Source organism: Podarcis muralis, chromosome 4, assembly GCF_964188315.1.
Source record: "Podarcis muralis chromosome 4, rPodMur119.hap1.1, whole genome shotgun sequence".
NCBI lineage: Eukaryota > Metazoa > Chordata > Lepidosauria > Squamata > Lacertidae > Podarcis > Podarcis muralis.
Window position 1 is genome coordinate 70250766 of NC_135658.1, and position 20118 is coordinate 70270883.

The following is a 20118-nucleotide window of genomic DNA, read 5'->3' on the forward strand; positions in this document are numbered from 1 at the left end:
ATATGTGGGAGGACAAAGAGGATGTTATCGTGGGGGTGATGTATGAGCATGAGAGGGTTTCAGAGAAGTAAGGGGAGATATAGGGCGAAGGTGAAACTCGGGGTTGCAAAACAGAAGAGAAAAGTGGCTTCAAAAATAGGGTTGGGAAGATGGAAAGGGGGTTTAGAAGTTGCATGGTGTGGGGAAGGGTAAATTTGAGAAGGTCAGTGGGGGAGAAGGGATTGCTATGTGTAGAAAGAAGGTTGCAGAGCTCCCTTAGTATGCGTATGTACATACAGCATCCCGAACCTTTGGGTTCTCCTTAGGCATGGAGCTAGATGGCTGTCATGAGGAGTAGACATATCAGGATTTGGCACAAATGAGTGGTCTTAAATCCATCTACTCAGAATAACCCTCCCATCTGTGGTTTGATGGTCTATTGAAGTAAAACAGGTTCAAATAACCCTGATCCCAGTCCTTACTGCGACCTATCATAACCCGAGTCTACATTATTATTTTCACTAGCATTTATATCCCACCTTTTACCTGAAGAATTCAAGGTGGCACACATGGTTCTCCCCCCATTTAATCTCCACAACAACCCTGCGAGATAGGTTGGTTTGATATTCAAATTCAAACCAAACGTGGAGCCATTATATTGTATTAGAAAAAGCACCTGCAACTTGTATGAGAAGTGTGTGTGTGTGAGAGAGAGAGATACTCATGTGTCCATCACAGCATTTCTCAGGCATCCTATCAGGTGCAGCAATTTCCTATGATTTGTTACTATTGGAACAAGTTTGCAGGCGTTCACTGCTGGTAGTGGAAACACCATTTCAGCAGGCATGGTGGCACGAAAGGGTTAAGAGCGTGCACTGAGTAAAAGAGAAGCTAGACCAAAAAGAAGGCAGGGACTCAAGAGAGGAGGAGGAGGAGGAGTCTTTCCTTCTAGATACCCCCGCTTTTTCCTTTTCTTTTTTATTCCTACATGTGTAAAATGCCCACCTGTTCAACCACTACAGCCACCCTTGATCCTTCTGTTCCAGCTGGTTTGCACTAGGCTTCGATGCTCTTTGCATGCGGTTGTAGATGTAGGTATGCTTCCTGTAGCGATGGGGCCGGCTGCGGAGATCTATTGGCTGCCGGCTTTGTAAATTCCATTCAGTTTGGTCCAATCGCGGGAGGAGACAGCCTGGCACAGCCTGGACCGCTCGCTCGCTCTTCAATCTCGCTCTGCCTAGCCGATCAGTCTCGCTCTCCCTCTCGCTGTCGCTTGTCTCCCTGCAATAGGCAAGCGGAGCTCCCACTCCCAGACCCAACGCGCCTTCTTCTTCTTCTTCCGCCGCTGCCGCCGCCGCCGCCGATTGCAATGCATTTGCCGCTTGAATGTAGGTCATTTGCAACAGAAAGCGCCGGGTTCTTTCAAACCTAGTGCTGTTGTGTTGCTGCCGGTTTGGGGTTGTTGGTTGGTTTGTTTGTTTGGTCGCTCTCCACCACCAAGATTTTCTGCTTTCTTTTTTTTTGCGAGGGGCTGTTGCATTCCTCTGGACTAAAGAGGAAAAAAAACAACCCAAAACAAAACCGTGTTGGATTTCACACGCACACCACGCGAGCTAGGGGGTGGGGGGAGGAAGAGAAGCTGGACCCCGGCGAAGCCTGCTGTGTGCTGCCATTCTGCTGGAAGTCGCCTGGGAAGACATAGGCTGCCAAGGACCCCTAAAACACAGAGGCAGCTTCCTCCGCCGAGGTAGGTACAAACCAGAGCTCTGTCCTTTTTGCCTTTTCCTTCCCAAACTCCCCCCCCCCACCTCTTCGTTTGCAGCTGGTACTCCAGAGGGGGGACTGGTTTGCTGCAGTCGTCTCTGCACTGTTTTCGGGGGGGGGGGAAGCATTGACACCCTCTTATTGGGGAAAAAGAGAATACTTCCCTTTTCTCAGCACTGGAGATGATTTCCACGTCTCATGTATGTAATGCATCTCTGTATCTCTTTGCCCAGGCACCCTCCTATGCCCCTGGACCACCGCTCTTAAGTGATGGGGGGCACTTTGCTGCAGTCAGCTCTTTAGGAAGGCTCCGGGGCTCTGTGTGAGATGTTTACAAAGTAGCTCTGCCTTTACAGGCAAATAAACAGAAGAGTGTGGCGGAGAGGGAACCGGGGGGGGGGGGCGGGCGGCTCATATCTGCAGTACACAGAGAGAGATAGAGAGAGCATTGCTACAGTTTCAGCAAACGGGGGGAGGTATAGCTTGGGAAAGGAAACAGCACCCCGGTGCCCTGTTCTTTGCCACGGGGGTGGGTGTTGAGAGAATTGCAAAAGAGGCACGCTAAGCTTTGATTTAACCTCCCCCCCCCCCAATCTCTTTTCCTAAGAAGGAACGATTTTGGAGGCTCTCTGGAGGCATTAAGCAAGTCCTTTTCTTTCTCTTCATCTGCCGGAGGCTGCCTGTTGTTTTTTAAACCCACGTGATTGATTTCCAGGGTGGCATTTGGGTGGGTTCTTCTCTCCCCCCCCCCCCGCCTCTATCGGCCCTCTTTATTATTTGTTTGTATGGTGGAGGGGTGGTGGTAAAATAAATCGCTTATTCTACAAAGAAGCGGGGCAGGACTCCCGGGGAGGGGTGGGGGGTGGGAATGAAGAGAGCAGGATTGCAGGGACGGGAGGGGATTTGTCTGTCCAGAGATTTCTGCACCTTCCTGGAAACTGGCTTGGCGGGGGGGGGGGGGAGGGAGAAGCGGACGCTGCCTCATCTCTTGCCTTGAATGGTTTATCAAAGCTGCCAACTCTTGACTTTCTAGTGGAAAGTTAAGAAGCCTAGGACTGATCCTCTCCCCCCACACCCACTTCTGCCTAAATGCCCAGAATCCAGGGGCTGCCTCTGCTCATTGCTGCCTCCCCCTCCTTCTCTGCACTGCAGCTGCTTTCATTTTCCGACACCCCCCCTCCCCGCGCGTGCTTTTCACTCTGCAGGGCGCTGTGAATGATGCTCTGTCCCTTCTGCAGCCACCCATGAAGGGGGTCAGAAGAGTGGCCGCCTAACTTGTTACCCTCTCCTCCCCCCCACACCTTTTGCTTAAGCGGTTTCCTTATCCTCACCCCCACACAACCCCCCCCCCCTTTCCCAGCCTGCGTGGTGGGACCTCTGTGACGTGTTTAAGAGTGCAAGAAAGGAAGACCCTAGTTGTGGGGGCGGGAGGGGGAAAGAAGCAGAGCTTTTCCCGCACCCACCCCCTGTCAAACCACTGCAGACACGTCCAAGTCCCTGATGCAGACAGGTCTCCTCCATCTGCTGTCCCTCTTTGGCACCAAAAGGGTTCAGCTACACACACACATCCACTTTCAGCCTGTCAGGCTAACCCATCGAGTTTCTCTAACCATGAGAGATGCCAGGCAGTTTTGGACATCCTCTTGCTTTCCTCTCAGTGACCAACTTTGCCGCCTGTTGGTTTGCCAGACCCATTTCTGTGGGGTTTGTTTTTTCAGGTTAACTTGCCTATCCCATTGCTTCCGCAAGTTTCCCAGCCATTTGCCAGGTGATCACGGCTGCCACTGCTGCAGTCAGCCCCCAAGGGTAAAGTGAAGTGAAGTCACCAACCACACAGGCAACCCCCCACCATCTTGCAGCAACAGTTAGCGATCCTGCTTGATAGGATCTGTGCCTCAGGGTTGACAAGAACCAGGTACAAGAAAGAAAATCCTAGAGGTCAAGAATACCCACCTAGGGGGTATATTCTCTGCTTTGAGTATCCTGTAAGTAGCTACGGTAAGAGATGGAAGAAGGAAAGTGGATTTCCTAGTCTGGCCATCATGCTCCCTAGCTGGCTTTCCGGTTAGTGGAGATTTACAGGTTGTGGTTCCCTGGTTTCCATTTTGAGTGCAGAGAGGGATGCATTGGAAAGTGGCTGCATTCAGCGACTGGTTAATTATGATCCTTACAGTTCAAAGCTATGACAGTGAGTTATATTTCAAGGGAAGGAGATGGTGGTGGTAGAAATAAAGCAAAGCTAATTGTCTCAGTAAAACATTTCCATTCTGAAAACCAGCAAGGCAACCATCTCTATCAGTCCTTTTGCTATCCATACTGGATAAAGAGAAGAAGAGGAATATAACTTTATTTCTTTTCTTCTTGCGCCTTTTTTCTTTTTTTTGGTAGAAAGAAGCAGGTGTTGCTCTTGCGAGAAGATTCCACAAGGTGGTGGTGTGGACACTTCTTAATGATGTGTATTTTATTTATTTTTTGAAGGAGGTTTGGTCAATTGCTTGAATGGCTTTGCTTCCATGCACTTCTCTCTGTATCTTAAAAAGACTCATTGTGTGTCTGTTTTGCAAATGACAAAAGCAGGATTGTTGTACAAATCATGGGATATATTCAGCCGGGCCTACTCTCCTTTCCGTTGACAGTGTCTTCTTGGGAAAGAGAAGGGCTTAATGGGATCTCGAAGTTATATCTATTTTTATATATATGAAAATTTCAATAAGGGCAGGAACTGGTTGTGTTTACGATGAGATGTAGCAATGGTGTTAAATGATATGCAATAGAAGAAACTCTCTTCAATTCTTGGTTGTGTTCAATAAATCAAGTGTTCTGCATTAAACTGTAACAGGTCTGGTGATTCAGTAACCAGAGGCAAAGACTTGATGTGGCTATTGAATCCATTACACTAGCTGTCTTTGATTTTGCTGCCAAGTTCTTGCTTTGGTTTGTGTGTGTGTTGTGGAGAGCATTGCAGTCCCTGAGATGTAAACAATTTCTCTTCTTGAGATACATTATTTTATTTTATTGTTAATGGAGTAAAAGAAGTAAGAAGAGAAGATATACCCTTGCTGTAACTTTCACTGAGGGAAGAGGGGAAAGGTCTTCCTCTAAGCTGAAAAAATGTTTTGAATCTGTATGTTTAAGGTGGGGCATATAGGACAATATAGAGATAGTGTGGCTTGAAAGGAAAGGGCAAAAGGGCGTAGCAATTTGGCAGCATTTTCATGTGGACATAACTTGGATTCCTACTTTCTTATCATTTTTAGGAATCTCTGCAATATGGAGCTTAGTGCAAATTTGAAACTCAGATTTATGGAAGGCCAGAAGTATTTTTCTTACGTAATACAGAGAGATATTGAGACAGAAATGGTTTTCTTGCTATTTTGGGAACAGGATATGGTTGATGGTATCATTCTGTTTTATTCACTGGATGGAAACCTTTCCTTCCTATTTGAATTTATTGGTTTATAGATGATTGTTTCCAGTGACAGAGTGGCCCTTGATCTGGTATAGGAGTGTATGTTACTGGTTTTAATCATGTAAAACTCGTCATATATAAAAGTGCTGTCTATAATTACCTATCAATAATTTACACAAGCATAAGCATTTTGGTGGTATACCAATGAAATTAATAACCAAAGAAGTTATTTAATGTTAAAATTTATTCTGAAATGATTCAGTAAAAAATTGCCTTTCCTTTCTTCATAACTATGGGGAATAAATGCAAATGTAATTTCATTTGTTCCTTGGATCATAATTGCATTGGGTCTCTCATGCTGTTTCTTTCTAGTAGTTTCTCATTAATTCTATAATACTTCCAGGCCCTAATATAGTCTAGACATATGAGGAAAATGGCTGGTTTATTACCCTACAAATACAGTTACCTTTAAATCTATGTGTTGCATGTGTCAGAATATTTCATTTCCAGAGTGAATAGGAAATGTGTTGGCAAATAAGAATAATAATTAAATTAAACTAGTGCAAATAAAAACTGACTCATATATGATAGGTAAAATGAAAGTAATTCCTTTTGTACACTGTATCTATTGTCATCTCAGCAGAATTAACTATTATTATTGAATTTTGACTGTATTATGAAGTAAAAAAAACCAAAAACAACTCCATGTGTCCCACTTCACTGCACAAATTCTCTCTTGAATCTGTTCACTGAACTTCATGTTCTTTAACAGCCAGTTTGTCTCCAAAAGAACAATGATAAAAGGTTTGTCAAAAATGGCTGTCTTAATACGAGGATGCCAAGCTGAAGTTCATCAGTAGTCAGCGAGACGAAGCTGTGAATCACAAGGAAGAGGCACTTGCTTGCAGTCTCCAAATGGAAACGGCTTTAAAATGACCGTTTCTTGCATGGGGGCAGGAAAGCGTGCACTGCTGTTTTTGATGGGCCCTCAGTACAGCTGCTACTTGTCTTTTAAAGGTGAGGGCCTGTTCTCTGAGGAGTTCAAATCACCCACTGTGTGGCACAGATCCACTTGTGTGGAACAGCAGCTGTGTTTAAACCTCGCAGAAGGTGCTGTCATTCTGCCATTTTATGACCTTCCGTGTAGGGGGAAAAAAACAACAACAGAGTGACAGGAGGCTTTTGTGTGCCCAAGGTTCATTAGCAATGCATATGCCTAAGTACCTGGAAACCTAGGAAGAAAGAAAAAAGTGATGTTATAAAACCAGGCCAAATGCACAAAACTATCACTAAGCCATTCAGAGCCACAGTGGGGCTCTCCGTCCAACCTGCATCTGTTCTTTGTCACCATGCAGCTCAGGTGTACTGAAGCGATGTTTGTAAAGCATTTATGTTATGAGCCATTTTGATCCCCACATCTGACAGGGTTATGTATTCAGCTCTCTCACCTTTTAATGGGCCTCGTTCTGTTTGCTTTAGTAGTCTCCTGATATGAATTCCAAGGGAGGGGGAAATGCTTGTTGTCTGATAGAAATGAGATTTCATTGGCACTATTCCTGGAAATAATGGGTAGTGAAAGCCCGCTCAGTAGATCCGAAGGTGAGGAAGAAAAGCAGGAGGTGGGGGTGGGAAATGAAAATTGTGTGTGCACAATGGGAAATTCCTAAATATAACAAGTTGCCATTTATCTTTAGGAATATTAGGAACAACAATCTTTGATGTTCACAGTTTTTAAGTGGTGTTTTGTTTTGTTTTTTTTTTTTTTTGGCAGTTCTTCTTATTCCATCCTATCTTCACAACTCATCAGCTTAGGCTAAAATATATGACTTGCCCAAAGCCATATGGTGAGTTTCATGACTTACACTTCTCTCCTTCAACCTCAAAATTTTGTTCAGGGGACTACGTGAATTTGGGAGGGAAATGGTTGAGAATTTTTCTAAAAGAAAATTGGTACTTTTTTTTTTTAAAGGAAATATTCAAAAGTAAGAATGGGATGCAAATTCCCCCCTCTGCAATCAGGTTTGACAGTTTCTTGTTCCTAATTCACATTTACATAAATTAAAAAGTAATTTAATTTGTGATTCCAAGACTCTGGAGTGGAAAAACAGCAGGGCAGCATAAAGAAAAGAGCTATCTTCAGAACGAAGGGTTTGCCAAAAGGCCCAATTTGGAAAACAAAAAGTTTGGAGTTGTGGGTTATGACCCTTGATAATCAGCTTTATTTCACCTTATCTGATCTGCCTGTTCCATAACAAAATGCATATATTGGGGGTGGCAAACCCGTGGCCCTCGGTTAATGTTGCACTACAATAGTGGTAAGAAACTTTTTAGCTTGAGGGCTGCACTGCTACATGAGTAACCTTGGGGATGACCTGCTGGTGGTGGGTGGGGCCAGCACTGAAGTGAATGGATTAACAGGTGTGATGTTTACCTTTGTGGAGAAGACCACATTCCAGCCATGCAAAAGCCAGAGGTTTCTACAAACACATTACTCTATCCAGGAAAATAAGAGGCATTATCATTGTTCATGTACACATTCCAGCCAAGCAAAAGCACTTGAGGTCATGGAGCAGGGTCATTGAGGTGTGTTGTATGGGGAGAGGTGTTACCTTGAGAGAGGGGTGGGGTGGGGTAGAGAAGCCTGAAACATTGCATTCAGATCCTGTGCCTTAGGTCACCTCCTCCATCACCCTAGCTCTACACCTACCACTACCATCATCCTTGCCCATTGGCCTTCCTCGCTGTGGCTAATAGGAACTGGAGTCTAATAATATTGGCAGTGGTGTAGTGGTGGTGGAGGTGCACAGGTTCTTCATCCTTGGCACAAACAGAACCTGTGAAACATTTTACTATATGTACTTATTGAGACCAGAGACCATAGCCCATTGAAACATTGTCCTGAACCCATGTGGGCTCAAAGTGAAGACATGGAAGGACTGCACATGTAAGACTGGCATCCAATGTCCTTTTTGGACCTTATGTTTTGGTTGCATGCACTTAGAAACATCTGCATGGTAATCAGTCTTTAAGAACGATACAAAATTGTCAATGAAAATGGAGATACGGGCTATTTAGTAAATACTTGAAGCTCCAGAAAGCTTCTGATAAAGCCATGAGTCCTCACCAAACTTTGGATACACATGATATGTGGCTTTGTCTTTGTATGGATCAGAAAATGATTAAAGAACAGGAAGGGGATGGCCAGAATAAATAGAAGGATATAAGCAGTGGACTTCCCCAAATATTTTTGTTGGGAGGAACTGATGCTGCTTAACTTACTAATAAATGTTCTGGAGTCAGGACTGAGTGATAAGGTTATTAAGTTAATGGATGCCACCCAATTATTCAGGAGGGTGAAATTCAAAGCAGGCAGAAGAATTTCAGAAGCATTTCTCCAAAATGCTGAAAGGGCAACAAAATGGCAAATGATATTCGTTGCAAATAAGAGCAGGTGATATCATTGCTCTTGCAGCAAAGTATTCTAAGTTAATGCATTTGCTGATGAAATTTGAATTGGCTGTGATTACCCAGGACTAAAAAGATCATGGGATGTGGTGGGCTGTTCACTGCAAATGTCAGCTTGGTATGCCTCAAGTGTTTCAAATTATTAGGAAATGGCCTGAAAATAAAACAGTTGGTATAATGCCTTTATATAAATTGATGGTTGAGCCTTATTTGGAATGCTGGTTTGTATCACTGATAATGGAAGAAAAGTATAGGTAGGACAGGCCAAGATTTGTAACCAAAGGATCTACTGAAAAGAGGTGGGTAGGAAGAAGGAGCAGAATGCCAGCATCGGCAGTAGATGGACCAAGGGTGCTGTAGGCAGCTGTGAAGGAGTGGAAGGGATGGGCAGCAAACATGAAGAAGAGTTTGGATTTGATATCCCGCTTTATCACTACCCGAAGGAGTCTCAAAGCAGCTAACATTCTCCTTTCCCTTCCTCTCCCACAACAAACACTCTGTAAGATGAGTGGGGCTGAGAGACTTCAGAGAAGTGTGACTAGCCCAAGGTCACCAGCAGCTGCATGTGGAGGAGTGGAGACGCAAACCCGGTTCCCCAGATCACGAATCTACCGCTCTTAACCACTACACCCCACTGGCATGAAGTCAGGCAAGGAGTCAGTAGAGCACAAGAATTTCTAATTCTTTTTTGGCCAGCCAAATGACTGTATGCTGCCCTAGAAATATTTATATCCTGGCAAATTGCATCCTCAAAAGTGGAATCAGGTTAGACCTTGCTGTCTGAGTGAAGCAACCATCTCAGACATCAGATGCTGGGGACATTGAGTGACCATGAGGTGTTGGGAGACAGCCTGCCCTGTGCCCTCTAAGCTAGGCTGCTGCTCCCTGGAATGTGCCTCATCACCAATCTCAAAACAAGATTAAATTTTCAGTCCATTCGCATCTGCATGTGAAATGGGGGTGCCATCTTGTCCTTTACCTCAGGCAAAAAAGAAAAAAATGTCTTGAAGGATCTTGGTGGAATTATGCCAAGAGATAATGCCAATGCATCAGACCTTTTTCACGGATGAAGTCTCTAGCTGGAGAGTTGTGGTAGAATCCATAACAACCTACCAAAGGGTAGCCGGCCTTGAAAATGTTAGCCTTGAAAGGGGTCTAAATCCAGAACGATATCATTTTCCTTCCTGCTACATTTTTGAATAATATTGAACTCATTTTTAAATGCTTTGTTCTCCCCTTAACTGTTCATTGTTGAGATAACAACCTCTGAAGTCATTTCAACCTCTTGATTTGTTTACAGATTCAGGATGTGTATCAAAGACTAAACTGAGCTGAAAGACACCTCCAAATTCTTTTCATTTATTCCTATAATTGCAGGCCATGACAGCGCTGACAGAATCAGATATTTGCACTCTCTGTAAAGGATGGCTTCATCACACTGAACACATCTGTGCACTTTAACTGTAATGTGCTCACATTCCAACCCTGTCTTTAATGTACTTGGAGTGTGATTCATTTGAGTAATGCGGTGAGATTTCCAAGGTTCCTCTCTCCCACAGTATGCACTTCTTCTTGATGGAGATGTTAAAACTTTTAAGAGAGCCAGGCTTTGAAAATTACTGTAACTCTTATTAGAAGCACATGATAGAAAATATCACAATGAGCTGATTAAAAGACCTGGCCCAGGGAAGAGAAAAATGCACTATCACTCATTATTAAAATAAGTTGGTTTTTTAAAAGCACCAATTTATTCATGGGCAGAATGGGACTATTTTGTTGGATTCATGTAAGAAGACCATATTTGAGAGTGACTGACAAGAGTAAATGGAAAAATTGGAAATTTGTAATGACACTATTGAAGTCTTGAAAAGTATAAATCTATATATTATTTAAATTAAAAGCCTGAGTGAAGTATAAATTTATAATTGTTCATTACAGATTCTGTTATATCTTATCCAATGTGGACTACACACTTACAGCAATGTGTTTGCCCCTGGATAAAGTTTCCACATCTTCTCAGGCAGCAGCCATAGATCATTGCATTCGGAAGGTTCCATCCCTGCTATTTCTGGTTAACAGGATTAAGTATAACAGGGCTAGAAAATATCTCCATTTTGAGACCCCAGATTGCAGGTCTCTCCCCCCAAAACAGCATTGAGCTGGACATGGGTGCCCAAATGCTTGAATCAAGGTAGATTCATATGTCACATTCTGTCAGATTTTGATAACAGGCTATGGAGCTAACTAGTTGTATCCCTTGTTAAATTTTCTTGTACTGCATTAGTGTTGGATTACATGTAACAATTAGACCTAATATCTGCTTTACCAAAGATTTTTCACTGCCTTTTATTCGTTTCACCATTCAGAAATTATTTTGTTGTTGTTAACTTTTCAGTGTCCTATGCACTCCTTTAGGTAATGAAGATTAAAGTGAAACCCATGGTGATGGGATAGTTTTGGTTTGGTTTATTTAGGTGAATAAATCCATTCCAGAAGAATAGCCTTATTGGATTCCCATTGGTGCCCTTGTGCTCATGGATTCCCACAGCCCCCTGGGAAGTGGTGGTAAGGGGATACAGGAGGGACCTGCCCAGATCACCCTCCCCATCTCTTCTGTGATTGTTTGTCTCCTTTGGATCAAAAACCCTGCTGTGAGTTCAAGGAACCAGTTGAGTTCTACCCTCTGTCTATTGTCCCATGTTTTAATGGTATCTTCAAGACAATACAGTGGCACCTTGGTTCTCAAACTTAATCCATCCCGGGAGTCCGTTTGACTCCTGAAACCCTTTGAAAACAAAGGCACAGCTTCTGATTGGCTGCAGAAGCTTCCTGCATTCAAGCGGAAGCTGTGTCAGACATCCAGCTTCCAAAAAACATTCGCAAACCGGAACACTTACTTCCAGGTTTGTGGCGTTTGGGAGCTGATTTGTTCGTCAACTAAGCCATTTGATAACCAAGGTACCATTGTACCTTTTAATGTGATACAAACTTTCATGGGCACTTTGCAAATTTATTTATTTATTATTATTAATTTATTGTATTTATATCCCACATTTTTCTCCAGCGACCTCGGGGTGGTGTACATGGTTTTCCCCCTCCTCATTTACTTCCCAAAATAACCTTGTGATGTAGGTTACATTGAAAGACAGTGACTGGCCCAAAGCAAACCAGTTCAAGGCCTGAGTGGGGATTTCACAATTGAAGCCTCCCAATGCTTGCCTGACATTGTATCTGCAAGGCCTCACATGCTTGCTTAGTGACAGACTGCTTTCGAACGAGGAGTGCACCTGTGTATAGATGGGACAATTCAGTAGACATTGTACAGCTAATGAGGTTTTGGGTATAATATTCACTGCTGGTCTCCTTTAGATGAAAGGAAAATAAGTAGCTTGTACTATCCCTTGGAGTGCTGAATCAGTAGAACATGGTTTAAATTATGCACAGCTGGAGAGAGAAGCTGCAGCACTGGAGGCTGTAAATTAGATAATGCAACCTCTCTGCAGAAGGTATGCAGCCCAAATTTGTGTGTGTTGTGTTTGTAGACATTCATAGGGCATGCATGAAATTGGAAGGTATTATGCAGCTCTGAAGTTCAGTAATCTCTGAATAAACTGGCACTTATTCTATCCTTGCATTGTTGCTTGTATGGTATTAACCAGTCTGTATCATACCAGTTTTGGAATCGGTCCACCTTCCTTCCTTATGTGGAGAACTGTATGCTGATGATACTAAACCAATTCCTTCACCATTGGGTTTCTTATTAGCAATATCAGCAGTCATTGGAACCCAATGGTAAATGGTGGTTGGTAAGCAGCCCTGGTTTTCTGGTGGCATCTTGCTCACCTCCCATGAAGTGTTTTTAAAGATGTTACACATAAAGCCATTTGGTGACCAGACAGTGGGCTCTGTTATTCCTTTTAGAATGTATATCAGCCTTGATTTCTTTCGTTCTCCTACCCCACTGGTACCATAAGTAAATATTATACAATAGACAGAATGTTGAGTTTTGAGCATGGAACCTCCTCATCTGTATCACTTTTTGTTGGCCAATTTTGAGCCTTCTCTTTTTGGAAGGTTTTAAAACAGGCATAGGAAGGAAATCTTATTTGTCAAAATGGCTTCCTGCAAAAGAAAAATACTGGCCATGAGCTGAACACACTTAGAATCCCAGTCTTTTGGAAGGGTTCAACACTTTTTATTCTGAAAATTCATACTTCAGCGCTTCCTACTGAATCCATGATGATCAGAGTGGAGCCTCTGAGGGTTGGATTAGGGTTCCCCTTCTATATGGAAAACGCTGCTTTCATGAAAAGAGGCTCCCAAAAACTAGGAGTCCAAGCTATTATCTCTTACTCCAGATTCCTATTTCTGCTTGCTACAGAAATGTATCAGTTATCATTTTCTTGCTCTTGGGCCAAAGAATCGGGATAAAATTAACACCCACTGTGTAAATATTTTTATCTGTAATCGGACCCATTACTGAAAGAGATAAATTTAAAAGTTGATGATTCATTGTGGTTTTCCTAACCAGTGTTCCATGTAATCTTATTGCATACTCAAGGGAAACAAATGATCATATACAATGTATTGTGCACTCTAGAAAGTTTCATATAGAATGATTGCTGAGTATGTAATATTCACCAGAACTGGTAGGGTTTCATGTGATAGATTTTTGAAAATATGTCTAGCGTATTGTTAGTTTCTGCCAGGACTACTGCATTCTTGTTCTCAGCAGTGCAATGGGGGTGGGTGGGGGGGAAGATGCTTAGGAATTTTTAATATTCCATTTCTGGGGATGATACAGATCTCATCTCCCCTGTCATAAAAGTATCAGTCAGCTATTACTGGCTGTCATTATTTTAATATCCTTTCCTCCTGATGCAGCATAGCATTTTGCACTGAACTCTGCTGCTTGTTTAGAAAGGAGATAGCCATGAAACAGACTGGAATTGGAATTTCTCTACCGCTGCAATGTAATACGGACACACAGAATGACTGAGATTGCATTTGAAAGCACACTTCTAGTGCAACCCAAAGTGTGTTTCCTGAGAAATAAGCTCTACTGAGATCCAAATATGCATGTACATGGTTTATTTTAGTCTGACTTTGGAGCAGTAGTGGTTGGTTTGGTGAGGCCTTGATGCTTAAACAACCTCTTATAACTGGTGCCTTCACCTCACAGGAAAGGACCTGGTGATGGGTAAGTCAGCATGCTGCAAAAGCACTGGCAGGATTATCAGAAAGGAGGTTGTCAAAGCTGTTTCCCAATTCCTAATTTTTACATTTGTACATCACAATAGTAAAGATATTTTAATAGTGCTCCTAGAATGATTGCAGCCACTTGAGGCCCAAGTGACTCCAGCAACTAGAAGTGCCTACACTGAGCTTCAGGCTGGTTCATCATCGATGGCCTTTTCTGAACAGGAATAGTTTGTCTACAGTTATCTATGTTCTGGTAACTTCCTGGATGGACTAATTTAATAGCCTTTATGCTCTTGAAGATGATCCAAAGGTTCAAAATGCAGTGACCAGGGTGTTGATGGAGCAATGAGCTTGTTGCATATAATTCCTGTTCTCTGTTACGTTGGTTGCCACTTATCTTCCAGGTTCAATTCAAGGTGCTAATGTTGACATTCAAAATCCTAAAAGACCTGGGGTCCACATATATGAGGGAATGCTTTCTTTCATATCAATTTGGTTCTCATTAAGGTCAACAGATGAGCCTCTCATGTTGATCCCTACATTAAATGAGGTGTGTACTGTAGCTTTTACAGTAGTGGCTCCATCACATCACTGAGATGATTCTTTCACCCACTTCAGCTTCATTTAGACACTAGGTTAAAAACCTCATTTTTGTCAGGCTTTCAGAAAGGCAACTTTGCATTTGATCCTGCTGTATTTATACTCTCTATTAGAATTATTCAACGCTTATTATGTTTTGTATTGCCTTATTCTGATATAAACCTCGCTGTGAGCATTTTTGTTTAAAGGCGTCATGGAGGCGTCTTAATAAATAAATAATTTCACACCCGAAGTCATGCTAAATGGTTACTCAGTTCAGTTCAAAGTTCTGCATGTGTGCTTCTTATAAGAAACAGCTATATGTGGACAAGTGTAAACATTCATGATTACCCAGAAGTGGCTGAGCCACAGCAGTGTGTTGCAAACAGTTATTCTGAGCTTGCTGTGTTTAAATGTTATGCCTAATGTGAAATGGTTGGGAAATGCTTTGGTAAAGTCAGGATGGGGTCTATTAGAAATTGCCATAATGTATATGTTCTGCTACGACGTTGACAGGAGTGCCTGAGGGTTGAGAGATCAAATTTCTCCATCTGTTAACAAGATATTTTGTATGCCAAATAGTAGGCAAACACTTGATTAGATTTAAATGTCTAATGGATTCTGCTGTCTGGGCTGGAGCTGCATGACGTCCAGAAGCAAACAGACTGATGCAATCATTTCGGCACTTATGATTCAATACCTGATATGTGTCCTGAGATATCTCAATTTTGTCTGAGCAAGTCTGTCAAACCTTTATTTTCAAATATAGACACCTCCCTGATGATATTATGAAAACATTCCCCTTCAAACAAAGTGTCTCATTGAATGTATTCATATATCCTTTTTAATGCATCTTCTTTCAGCATTGAAACACTATTTTTATTTATTTCAACAATCTGCATATCACTTAATCACAGTCATCTCCAAATATTGTACAGGAGACCCAATACAATATGACTAAGTTACAATCAGAATTCATTTAAAAATTCTACTGGGAAAAAGTATTCAGTAAGTGCTGGAAATATAAGAAGAGGCTCTGGTCAGGCCGGTGGCCCATCTAGTCCAGCATCCTGTTCTCACATTGGCCAACCAGATTCCCATGGGAAACCCAGAAACAGGTTTCCAGCACAAGAGCAGCATCCCCTTCTGTGGTTTATACCAACTGGGATTCAGAGGCATTGTTGCCTCTAGTTCTGGAAGGAGAGCATAGCCATCATGGCTAATAGCCATCAGTAGTCCTCTCCTGCATGAATATGTCTAATACACTTTTAAAACCATCTTGATTGGTGGCCACCACTGCCTTCCCTGGGGCGCAGGTGGCGCTGTGGGTTAAACCACAGAGCCTAGGACTTGCCAATCAGAAGGTCAGTGGTTCAAATCCCCGCGATGGGGTGAACTCCTGTTGCTCGGTCCCAGTTCCTGCAGTTCAAAAGCACGTCAAAGTACAAGTAGATAAATAGGTACCGCTCTGGCAGGAAGGTAAACGGCGTTTCCGTGTGCTGCTCTGGTTCACCAGAAGCAGCTTAGTTGTGATGTCCACATGACCTGGAAGCTGTACGCTGGCTCCCTCGGCCAATAAAGCAAGATGAGCACTGCAACCTCAGAGTCGGTCACAACTGGACCTAATGGTCAGGGGTCCCTTTACCTTTACCTTACTGCCTTCCCTGGGAACAAGAACCCCCATACCCTGAACCTGTTCATTCAGATGGAGTGCAACACCATTCAGAACAAGCATTTGGCCAGTTTTCCTGTCACAGGAACCACCATCCCACAATGCCTCCATCTTCTGAAGGTTTGACTTTTGTGACAATTTATCATACTCTTTATTGTCATTGCCACCGTGATGATGATTTAAATGTATGATGAACCATTTTGTCACAGCAGTAAACAAATGTTAGGTGCCTGGGTGTTCTCAGCTTTTCAGGAACATTTTCCTGGTGCCAGGTTTTGTTCCAGATGCTCATAGCCATCTTGGCCTCATATACACCTGGCACCATGATGGTATGAGAAAGTAACCAGTGAACTGGGCTATTCAGGGGTGGCCAGGGAGATACAAGGCTCAAATACATAGAGTACAGCTCAGAACTGCCCTTTCCTCGCTGAACAGATGAGGGTGGTGGTATGCATTTACCTGAGACAAATATCCACTTACATATTTTATGAGAACAGAATGAATTACATCTTTAAGGCTCAAGCACCTGTTTTTATTTTTTATATGAATCATAGGAATTCTGTGCTGCTTCCATTTTTCATTTTAATTAAAAGTGTGTCAATGCTACATTTTTAATAATGGGTTGCAAAACTGAACAATGGACTGATGAGATGGGAGTAGGATTTTTCTAATCATGGAATACATATTTATAAAATCTCAAGTGCTGTATTCATTTTATAGTGATTAAAGGATCTATGTAATGAAGATTCATAACTTTTTTAGTTTTATCTAAACTATATTAGTGTGTGCAGATATTCTGCAATTCATCTAGCCTTTAGACACCACTTTTCTAATATTCTAGTGGAGTTCTTAAAATAGAAATGGACAAAGTTAGTCACACATACTCTACAAAAAACCTACTAAATATCAATTATAATTTCTCACATTGAAATGACAAGCAGTGGTATTCTCAGTTCAAAGTTGGTGTTAAATTGTCACTATAATTTTTATTTTGTTGTTGCTGACATTTGTCTGTCTCAAGAGACAATGGAGTGCACCTCCGGTAGTTAAGTCAAACCACTGATAGCAGCACCCAAGTGACCTCCTTGCAGCACAAGCCTAGGCAGTGTGTGTGGAGGTCCTGGGTTGCCCAGATGACCAGGCCTCCCTCATAGCCTCACTGATAAGGTCCAAAGAAAAACATTACAATACATCTGGCACCAGCTTGGCACCATCCAACCGTCTTAGGGACCCCACTCCAGATTTGTGTAGGGTTCTTCCAAAGATATCCTGCAAGTCAGTGGACATTTTGGATCAGCGTTTTCCTTCTCCTATATAGACTACCTTCCCAGTTTGATGAGCCCCATCTGCCCCTCACTTTCGTCTCTCCCACATACAGAAACCAACCTCTTGACTGTTGGACCCACTATTGGTCTCAAGATTATTCAGGTGAGATTTATTTGTAGATTGCAGGAAATATTTTTCTGGTGGTAGGAGGGGAGGTGATCTAAACACAAGAGAATCAAAACATTTCCTGGAGTAGATACTGGCTAGTTTTGCTTTGGACACCACCATTTTTCCTCAAAACATTAAAACAAGAGTGAGAAGCACTTAACGGTTCTTGTTTTGTGAGATCTTCTGAATCAGCTAAAAAGATACTTACCAGTGGAATGTGGTCACTCACCAATAAGCCATTGTGCTGTGCTGATCACAACCTTTCATTCTGCAAGTGTGGGTCCAGATTTGTGTTTGACCTGGGAGGTGCATTTTTAACCCAGGTGTTGGGAAGAAATCAGGACAAATTTTTATTGACTGCAGCAGGCAGGTTAAGTGTTGGCATGGCTGTAGGGCGAGGATCAGTTCATCATTCTACTCACTCCTTGCTGGTGGAATGGGATCCACTGGGGTTGGATTGTGCCAAACCCATTCCATGGGAGTAGCCTAGTGTTGCACCCTGTTGTGGTGCAAGCCAATCTGGCAAGGTCTCACTAAGCAACCAGGGTAAGGGTTCCAGCCAAGCTTGGACCAATCCTTCCCTCAGGCTCTTCACAACATCCCCCCTTCACTAAGCTGCTGCTGCCCAATGCCATTTCCACCCCTATACATACACATCATTAATCCACCTAACCAAAGACCGCATGCTGCACATTGACCGCAACAATAAAGATTTGATCTGATTTCAACACGAACCTGCTTTGGAACTTCACCTTCCAGCAGAGCCACTGGTGAAACTAAAGGAAGTTTGAAAAAAATAAATAGTTTCTGAGATGGGAAAAGCAGGGAAAAGCTTTTCAAACCCAACTTGGCTGTGTTCAAGCCTCTGGATGTCCTTAAGAATTTCAGTTAAAGGAACATCGGCAAGCCTTATTGCTGGAATGCCATTTGTTGAAATAACTGGTAGTATTCTGATTCAAAATTATTGTGCTGGCACATCTTTCTGCAGTACTGGCATGATAACCTTGCGGCACTGGTACAGTGTTCTGCTTTGCAGTGGTAGTTCCGGTGCATCTGTTGGAACATCCTTTCTTAGACATTTATCTGCTTCTGCAGCCATTCTTAGGATCAAACTGAAGTCCCTTTGGGGATTCCTGTACCCCTTTGAAGTCAAAGATACAAATCTACACTTCTTCACCAAAGATGGTTTGATTTGTTTCCTTATCTATGTCATTTTAAGGACGTGTTCACTCACTCACATACATAGACGCATATTGCATGTTAGCCACAGGAAAAGGGCTTGGATGATGTAGATTTTCTGGTTCCCTGTTTATAGCTAGCTTGCCATGGGCACAGTAGCAATCTCTATCCCATTCTGCAGGCTATACAACAGCTTTCTCAACGGTATCACCACAGTTATAGAAGCATAGCTGTCAACTTTCCCCTTTTCTTGCGCGGAATCCTATTAGGAATAAGGGAATTTCCCTTTTAAAAAGGGAAAAATTGACAGCTATGTATAGAAGTGCATTCTGATGGAAGGAAGTTTGGCTACATTCTTGCTTGCTTTTAGGTTTCAAGTAAAAATTAGTGATATATAGTGTTGGGGTCAGGTTTCCAAAACTCACCTTGTAGGATGCCCTTGACATGAACACTCCCTCCTTTAGGTTGTCCAAGTCACCATTGTAAAGCAGAGGTCCATGAACAGTAGCCTTTCTATTCTGCTTAATACTTCTATTGCCTATTCCCTATTCTTTCAGAACAGCAATAAGTAATGAACAAGAACTCTGAGTTATCTTGATGGTAACACAGGAGTCCATAGTGGTTGTAAGTCTTCTGTTAAACAGTTTCTCACTAAAGTGTTTCCAGTTTGGATTTTGATCTACCTACAAAGTTAACTATGCCTAGAAACCATAATGTTAATATTCTGTCTTGGAGAGGAGGCATGCTTTTGATGGTTGATGCCCTCTATGGAGCTCTCTGTAGCCCTTGGTCTGGTAATGTTTCTTTGAGGTAACATTAAAAAGCCAAAGAACTTTGCAAGGGGTTATTTGGCTCTATTATTTGGATTTTATACACTGTCTATCTTACATATACCCTCAAAATTTTTATAAAAAAAATTTCAGTTTTGTGTTCATTTGGCTTACCATGGCAGTCTTCTAATTAGTCCCAGAGCAAGGCATGTTTATAGCCCCAGCATTGGTTCTATGTTTCCATATACTGCCACAAATAAAATGACCCCTGATCTTGGCATATCATCTCCAACTCACAGATATCTCTGTGTGGAATTACTGTCTCATTGTAAGTTCTCAGTCTTACATTTTTGGTTATAACCCTCACAGGTTTTTCCTCACATTTTCTCTCTCTCTCTCTTGAAGGACATTCTGAGAAACTACATCCGAGATCACATTTGCCTTGGCTCTAATATCCAACTTGTATTGCACTCCACTCCCATTTGTTTCTAAGGGAATTGTCTATTTCTCTGGTCTGTTGATACCAAGGTACAGATGTAGAATTCTTCCTGTTGGTAGCCTGCTTTTGCTACAGTTTCATTTTCTGTATACATTGCAACACTTACCTATGGCTGGACACTTTCTAGATCTGTGACTGCCTCCACGCTGTGTTCACTTATCTTTAT

At 42.5% G+C, this 20118-nt stretch overlaps 1 protein-coding gene across 6 annotated transcripts in view; it reads left to right on the forward strand.

The window, feature by feature from the left end:
• The first annotated feature begins 1093 nt into the window (after positions 1 to 1093).
• NLGN4X (neuroligin 4 X-linked) overlaps positions 1094 to 20118 on the forward strand; it is a 157971-nt gene continuing 138946 nt past the window's right edge. For 2 of the 6 annotated variants that reach the window (XM_028727739.2, XM_028727738.2), the window contains exon 1: positions 1104 to 1726. The gene's annotated coding sequence lies outside the window, so the exon portion shown is untranslated. Of the gene's footprint in view, positions 1727 to 20118 lie in introns of all 6 variants that reach the window. The other 4 variants (XM_028727743.2, XM_028727742.2, XM_028727740.2 and 1 more) reach the window with 4 other exon arrangements.